Source organism: Dendrobates tinctorius, unplaced genomic scaffold (genome assembly GCF_039654945.1).
Source record: "Dendrobates tinctorius isolate UK_male_01 unplaced genomic scaffold, ASM3965494v1 ptg000124l, whole genome shotgun sequence".
In the NCBI taxonomy this organism is placed as follows: Eukaryota; Metazoa; Chordata; class Amphibia; order Anura; family Dendrobatidae; genus Dendrobates; species Dendrobates tinctorius.
The window spans coordinates 6,754,715-6,763,195 of record NW_027361792.1 but is presented as its reverse complement, the minus strand read 5'-3'; positions in this window follow the sequence as shown (position 1 = coordinate 6,763,195).

Here is an 8,481-nt window from a genome sequence, read left to right as displayed (position 1 = left end):
CCGGCAGCGTCGCTGAGGAGATCGGGGGCCGTCAGAAGGTGAGTATATCACTATTTTTTGTTTTTTTTATTATTTTTATCATTATATCTTTGACTATTGAGGCTGCATAGGCAGCCTCAATAGTAAAAAGTTGGTCACACATGTCAAGCACTATGCTTGTGTGTGACCAACCTGTCAATCACATTCCAAGCGATGCTTCAAATCTCTTGGAAAGCGCAAGCATTCTGTAAGCTAAAAACGCTTGCAAAGCGCTTGTGTTTTGTGGGAAAACGCATGCGAATTCCATATGTGTTTCACCCGCGGCGGGGAGCTGAGGAAATGCTGCAGACATTTCCGCAGCATTTCTGCAACGTGGGCATTTAGCCTACAAGAGAAAAAAACACATGGCATAATAAACGGTCATTTAAATAAACAAACTGAGCTCAGATAATGAATCCTTGATTGAATAAAATTAGTGATGTGAAAGTTTTATATTCACAATATCAAAGTAAGATCAGAGGTCCGATGCCCTCACTGTCTCTGGAGTAGATTCCCGATGCCCTCACTGTCTCTGGAGCAGATTCCTGGTGCCCTCACTGTCTCTGGAGTAGATTCCTGGTGCCCTCACTGTCTCTGGAGCAGATTCCTGGTGCCCTCACTGTCTCTGGAGTAGATTCCTGGTGCCCTCACTGTCTCTGGAGCAGATTCTTGGTGCCCTCACTGTCTCTGGAGCAGATTCCCGATGCCCTCACTGTCTCTGGAGTAGATTCCTAGTGCCCTCACTGTCTCTGGAGCAGATTCCTGGTGCCCTCACTGTCTCTGGAGTAGATTCCTGGTGCCCTCACTGTCTCTGGAGTAGATTCCTGGTGCCTTCACTGTCTCTGGAGCAGATTCCTGGTGCCCTCACTGTCTCTGGAGCAGATTCCTGGTGCCCTCACTGTCTCTGGAGCAGATTCCTGGTGCCCTCACTGTCTCTGGAGCAGATTCCCGATGCCCTCATTGTCTCTGGAGCAGATTCCTGGTGCCCTCACTGTCTGTGGACCAGATTCTTGGTGCCCTCACTGTCTCTGGAGCAGATTTCTGGTGCCCTCACTGTCTCTGGAGCAGATTCCTGGTGCCCTCACTGTCTCTGGAGCAGATTCCTGGTGACCTCACTTTCTCTGGAGCAGATTCCTGGTGCCCTCACTGTCTCTGGAGCAGATTCCTGGTGCCCTCACTGTCTCTGGAGGAGATTCCTGGTGCCCTCACTGTCTCTGGAGCAGATTCCTGGTGCCCTCACTGTCTCTGGAGCAGATTCCTGGTGCCCTCACTGTCTCTGGAGGAGATTCCTGGTGCCCTCACTGTCTCTGGAGCAGATTCCTGGTGCCCTCACTGTCTCTGGAGGAGATTCCTGGTGCCCTCACTGTCTCTGGAGCAGAGTTCTGGTGCCCTCACTGTCTCTGGAGCAGATTCCTGGTGTCCTCATTGTCTCTGGAGCAGATTCCTGGTGCCCTCACTGTCTCTAGAGCAGATTCCTCAAATCTTGTAGTGAGTCATAAATCCTCCGGATAGATCAAGTCCTGTGTGGATAATAAGTTTGTATTCCCAAACTCTTTGAAGTTTTTGTGATTTAAAATTGTCTTTTAATAACTTTCATATTGTTTACATTGTGTTCTGGACCACAGAAATGGTTGTCCACCAGTAATTTTATATTTTTTTTTACCTCTAATCATGTGGGGCATTGAACTCCAGATCATGATGTTTCTTAATTTGGAGGTTGCCTGTAGCTCAGCATCCTTGTGTAAGATGTGGTGACAGGTTTTTTTTTTTAACCATTGTGCATATAGTAATATGAGGGAAAGTATGTAATCTCAGGGACAAAGGGATGCCACCTTTTCCATCCAAAAATACCAGCCAAATTCATGAGATTAAAAAGCAGGTGTGATCTTATAGGGAATCTGTCACCAGGTTTTTGCTACCTGATCTCAAAGCAGCATAATGTTGGAGCAGAGACCCTGATTCCAGCCATGTAATGTATCACTTACTGGGCTGCTTTCTATAGGTTTGATAAAATCACAGATTCCTCTGCTGTAGATCTAGCAGTGCTCTGAATACTGAGCTCTGTGTAGTCCCGCGCACACCACTCATTAACAGCTTTCTGTGTACACTGCATAGGCAGAAAGCTGTCAACTAGGATTGGGAACAGAGTTATACAGAGCTCATGAATTTGGAGGACTATATAGCAGCAGGTTCATTAGTCCTCTATTGATAATCTCCTGCTGATAAAACTGTGATTTTATCAAACTTGCAGCAAATAGCCCAGTAAGTGACCACTGGAATCAGGGTTCCTGCCTCTAAAGTATACTTGTCTCAAATTAGGGGGCAAAAATCTGGTGACAGATTGATTCCCTTCAATGCCATGGCTTCATATTACACACCTATACTGAATTATATGTTACACACAAAGAGCTCTGCTATTTATTGTACTTATATAGCGCCATCATATTTCACAGTGCTTTACAGAAATCATCATCACTGTTCCCACTGGGGCTCACAATTTACATTACATATGTATTTGGAGTGGAAGAGGAAACTGGAGTACTGCATTTGACAGCTGGATATGCCCTCCAACATCTGAAATGTGGTAGTGACTCAGTGATGCCTACAGTGAAGCATGGTGGAGGCTCAGTGATGCTGCCTACAGTTAAGCATAACAGTGTCTTAGTGATGTATGCAGTGATTCATAGCAGTGAATCATAGCAGTGATGTCTACAGCGAATCACGGCAGTGACTTCGTGATGTCAACAGTGAAGCATGGTGGTGGCTCAGTGATGCCTATAGTGAAGCATGGTGGTGACTCAGTGATGCTACAATGAAGGAGGGTAATTGCTCAGTTTTGTCTATAGAGAAGCATGGCTGGGGCTTGGTGATGGGGCTACTCCACTTCCTATGGCATTGGAAACTTGCAGCATGTGGAGGACAAGATGGACTCACTTATGTATCAGGAAATGCTAGCCTACAATATCATGCCTTCTGTGAGAAAGCTGAAGATTGGGCGTCATTAGAACTTCCAACAGGACAATGATCCATAGCATACTTCACAGTCCATCAAGATTTAAGAAGAAATCTTGGAATATTCTGGAGTGGCCATCGCAGTTGCATGACTTGAACCTCATGGAAAATCTTTGATGTCATTTTCAGCATACAAACCCAAGAATATTAGTGATCTGGAGGCCATTACCCATGAGGAATGGGCTGAGAGTCCTCAGAAACACTGTCACAAGCTGGTTTCTAGTGATTCATCATGTCTGCAGTAGGTTATAACAGCCAGAGGAGCTCTAATAAGTACTGAAGATGATTGTCTTGAAGGGCTAACTATATGCAGATGCAGACTGCTGTGCTATTCATAAATGGTGATGGAAAATTACTTTCTGGCCATATGATGCGCCCCAGAAGCCGTGGGATACTCGGTACCGGGCCCGTTAACTTCAATGGGAGATGTCACAGCGGCGGTGACCCGGTCCATGGCCTCAGGCGGTCATGTAAAAGGGGTAGAGTTGAATGGGGATAAAGTTTATGAAGTGATTCGTGACGCCACCTGTGGGTTCTGGTCAGAATGACCAGCGCTACAGTGTTGCTTCTCTGGGACAGATATTGTGGTGCAGCAAAGATGTTAAGCTCCCAAAGGTAGAGCTGTAGTCCCAGGGCAGTAGAGATGGATCTGTAGCTGGTGAGGTAGTGTGGAGTTGAGGTGGTAGCAGAGCTGGGTGTGAGGTGCAGAAAGAAGGTGGAGGACACAGTGACATGTAGTTCAAAGGGCTTTACTCACAGTTCTGGCCTAGGTACAGATGCCCGCTTCAGTGCTGTGACCTCCAGGTGAGGGGTCCAGACAATTTCCAGATCAGATGAAGTGCACCCTTCCAGCTTTCCCTGTCAGTGTGTTGCTTTCCTGGCCGTCTCCAAACTATATGCTGCTTAAACTCCTTCTTCTACTCCAGCGCTTCACAATTATCGTTCTGGGCCAGCAGCTGCGAATCCTGTTCAGACAACGCCTCACGGTTTCTGTGATTCTATATAGCTGCCTTTCCAGTCGGACTAACTGTGGTAGGGGCAATGGTCTATAAAGTAACCAAAGCTATCGGCACCCAAAGGAATACGATTTAGGCTAGGGGCCGTTCCCTTTGCGACCAGTCCGGTTCCTTCCTCCACCTGATGGTGGTCAGCGTGGAACGAGACCCACGGGATAAGGCCTCTTTCACATATCAGTTTTTTGCCTTCAGGCGCGATCCGGCTTTTTTTGGAAAAAACGGATCCGGCAAAATGCAATGCCGGATCCGGTTTTTCCCCATTGACTTGCATTAGCGCCGGATCGTGCCGGATGGCATTGCGTTTCATCCGTTTTTTGCCGGATCCGGCAACTTGTCTCATTCCGGCGTCTTGAAAAAACGTCTACTGTAACGTTTTTTGTCTCCGGCGAAAAAGCCGGAAGCGCTTCCAGCTTTTTGCTACAATGAAAGTCTATGGGCGCCGGAATGCGCCGGATCCAGAAAAAGACGGATCCAGCAACCGGATCCGGTTTTTTTAAGTCTGCGCATGCTCAGATCCAATTGGCCAGCCGCCAGGAACAGAGACGGATCCAGCAAAAAAACGGATCCGTTTCTACAGTTCTCCAAAATTTATGCCGGATCCGTTTTTTCTAAAAAAAAGCCGGATCATGCCTGACGGCAAAAAACTGATGTGTGAAAGTAGCCTAACTTTCCAACCGTGCCTCTGGAAGAACCGATCTTTCCTATGGAGAATCTGCTGTTTTGTCCAATCCGTCTGGCAGCTCCCCATACAGGTCAGGAGCTGCTCATACCACGTCCTCCTCCTTTCCTCCCTCAGAGGGTATCTGTCCTAACCTCAGCCTAGACTCTCCTTCCTAAACTATGCTCGGCCCACCTCCCAGCACTCTTTGTGTTCAAAGCAGGGAGCCATAAAGGCTGCTCTGCTACACTACTGGTGTGTGTGGGATGTGGGTGTTGGAATCTGGTCGGGTGCATCCACCTTACCCGGTTTTGGGATACCACACCTCTGGGTGAGGTGCAGTACCTCTGTGGCAACTGGATCTGCAGGGGCGCCACATTCCCCCCTGTTAAACCCAGCACGTCCGCGGGCTGCAAGTAAAACAAAGGTGTTACATAATGAACATACAAAATTATTTATTATTTTTCCAACAATACTGGCCAGCAGTTAACATTATATTACTATCAACATCTTCTCCTGGGAGAGGCATTGTTACTTTAAACGTTCCATACAATAACCGTATCTATACTATCTATGCTATTAAGTGCTGCCTGGTGACAACCGCTGACTATGGTTCGTCACCTGATTTAAATCTTTATTCAAAACTTCACATTTTTATTAAAGGCTACCAATACTGTACTCAGTAGAAAATCTGTTCCTAGTAATATGGCTAAACATGACTAGCAACATTTTTTTTTTTATTGGGCATACTATAAAGTGCTTCATTAAACAGTAACGATTCTTGTGCGAAATAGACACTGTCCCAGCCGGGGTATCTTGTAGTGCCCATTTTTGCTGGCGGAGGACTCGCTCTAAACCTCCAACTGTGATCCTGGGTGGGCTGCAGGACTTCCTGGTGCTTTCATTGTGACCCTGCTTTCAGTCACACCCGCGAGTTTTTCTTCAGGTCTGAGGCTAGTCTCACACTTGCGTTTTTTTGCGCTGTTTTTTAGCACAAAAAAACGCATGCGTTTTTTTCCCTATCTTTTACATGGGTGCGCATAGGTGCGCATACACATGTTTGTACGCGTTTGTACGCGTTTGTATGCGCATGCGTTGTTATTTTGTAGTGTGTGCTCGGGTGCACGGAATGCATCCTGTTGCATTTTTTGTGCTTCCGACTTGCCCCCAAATAACGCATGTGCATGCAATGTGTTTTTTTACAGCCAAACACCCATTATAGTCTATGGGTGCGCATACGTGCGCATGGTAATGTGCACGTATGCGCAAAAAACTGCTTGCGTTTTTAAAAAACGCACCAAAACCCGCAAAAAAAGCACACAAACGCATTATGCATTTTTTATGTGCGTTTGCACTGCGCACGGTGCGCAGCGCAAAAAAACGCAAGTGTGAAAGTAGCGGGTCACCCTCCCAGTCCTGTGGGGTACTCGGTACCGGGCCGATCTCTCAGAGGGGAATGTCACAGCAGCGGTGACCCAGTCCGTGGCCCTGGGCGCCCATGTAAAAGGGGTGGAGTGGTGGGATAAAGTTTATGAGTGATTCGTGACGCCACCTGTGGTATTCAGCAATGAAGATGTTAAGCCGACGCTGCAGACAGATCCTCTGGGACAGATGGTGTGGTGCAGCAATGACAGTGTAGCCCTCCACAGGCAGGGCTGTAGTCCCAGGGCAGTGTAGATCGGTGTTGGGGAAAAGGGTGCAGTGTCTGGCACAGAGATGTAGCAGTGCTGGAGAAGTTGCAGAAAGAAGGCAAGGACACAGCGGAATGTAGTTTCTTTACCTTTACTTTGTAAGTGCAGTCCAGGGTCCAGATTACAGATGGCACAGGAGATGATTAGCCTGGAAGCAACTCAGGAATCTCTCTATGCAGATAGGTTGTGTAGTCTCCTTCCTAGCGCTGGCTTGAGGTACATGCAGTACTGTGCTACACTGAAGTTCCTCCTTCTTGTTCCCTCTCAGATCTACCTCATATGGCAGACAGCTGTAGCCTTCTATCTCTTCTCTTGGCTCACCCGTTGCTGTTGTGCCTCCGAGTCTTAGGTGGGAATAGAACATTTACAGCTTTATATTCCTCTGGTTTCTGTTGCAGGACCATTAGTATCCATACAACCGTGGAGACCAGGCTCCAGATCATGCGCTCCAGCTGGGAACGAGCTCTCAACTCCGCTCAGTCCCCCAACTTCTCTCTCCACGTCTACACACTTCGGCCTCCTCACACTAACTCACTTCCCACTTCCCTTCCTGGCCCTCAGAGAGCACTCCTCCCCCAATTCTGGTTCAGAGCTCCCTCTGCTGGCCCGGAGTGGGAACTGTGTTGCATGTTATGGTTAACTGCTAGAGAGACCCTTCATTGCTTCCAAGTCTGACATCACCCTCCCTGGAGGAAGGCAATGCCACTGTGGCGACCATACTCCTGGGGGCGCCACAGTAGTCCTAGTGTTGCACATGGTTTGCATAAAAGCAAGAAGGAGCACCTTAAGAGGCGCAACTATGTACAAAAAGAGTTTTTTGGATCAGTCATTATCCATGATCTCCACAGTTCTTAAACTTTCAGTGCACTAATGCCAAACTGAGGCAAAACTGGAACAACAAAAACAAACAGCAAACGATGAGGGCACAATGGTGCCCATACCCTCCTGGGTAACTGTCCATTATTCAGGGAACATTTTTACTTGTGGTTACCCCCTGGGGTGGATGAAGCAGGTGTTGGTTTCTGCTTCCAGGGAAGCTTGTCAAGGTGCCCGCTTCCTGGCAGCCTCACCCATCGACGGAAGTCCTCCGATTGAGCTCCTCCTGGTGGAGCGGTGCTGGTGGCTGCCCGAGCTGGTGAGGCGGCAGCCTGCTGGTGGGTTTCAGCTGCCTGGGGTGATGAGGCGGCAACCTGTTGGGGAGTTGCAGCTGCCTGGTGTTTTGGTCTGGCAGCAGGTGGATCTTCTGCCTGAGGCACAGCAGGAAGGGTGACCTGGACCAGCGGTTGGCTTTCTGCTACCAACTTAGCTTCCTCGGACCTGGCGGGGGCAAAGACCCTGGTAGGGGCCACCTCTGCTGGGGGGACAAAGGCTTTCTTATCCTCATAGGCCGAGATGAACTCCTCAGGGATAAGGTGTACATTCAGGGCGTACCAGCCGCGCAGCTCTTCATGGCGAGTAAAGGTGACATAGTCGTCCCGATGTAAATCCCGGCCCGAGTGTCCCTTCTTCAGATGTGCCTCTACGTCCCGGCAGCTAACAAATAGGTCGGCCTGCCCTTGGGGGTCCTGGATGAAGCCAAAGCCTTTCTCCAGGTTAAAATTTAGGACTCGGCCCCATCCCGCCGAAATCTTAAGCCCACACCGCCCTGCGCGGGTTTGCCGTTTTTTCTCAAGGTCTGGGTCTAGCACAGCCAATCTTCGCTGCTCCTGCTCCCTCTGCTCTTCTGCCAGCTTCCGGATTTGCTGCTGGCAGTAATTCTCTGCTAAATCTTGAGGATGGCCTCATCCGATGGTGGACAGCGGCACCATAGCCAGGGGTTCTGGCGTCTCCCCCCTGGGGATAGTGTCCCGGTCCCAGGCCAGATCAAGCACGACCTGCCCGGGGGTTGGAGCAGATGGGAAATCGTGAGCCCCCCAGGACGCAGGGGCGGCGGCCATACCTTTTTCCTCCTGGTGTTTTGGGTCCGCTGCAGGTGCAGGGTGGAGGCTGGTGGCAGCTCCGGTCTTCGGGGCTGCCTGGTTAGCAACCGCAGCAGGCGTCGGCGGTGGGGAGGCTGGTGCAGGATCGGGTCCCGGTAAGGCCACAG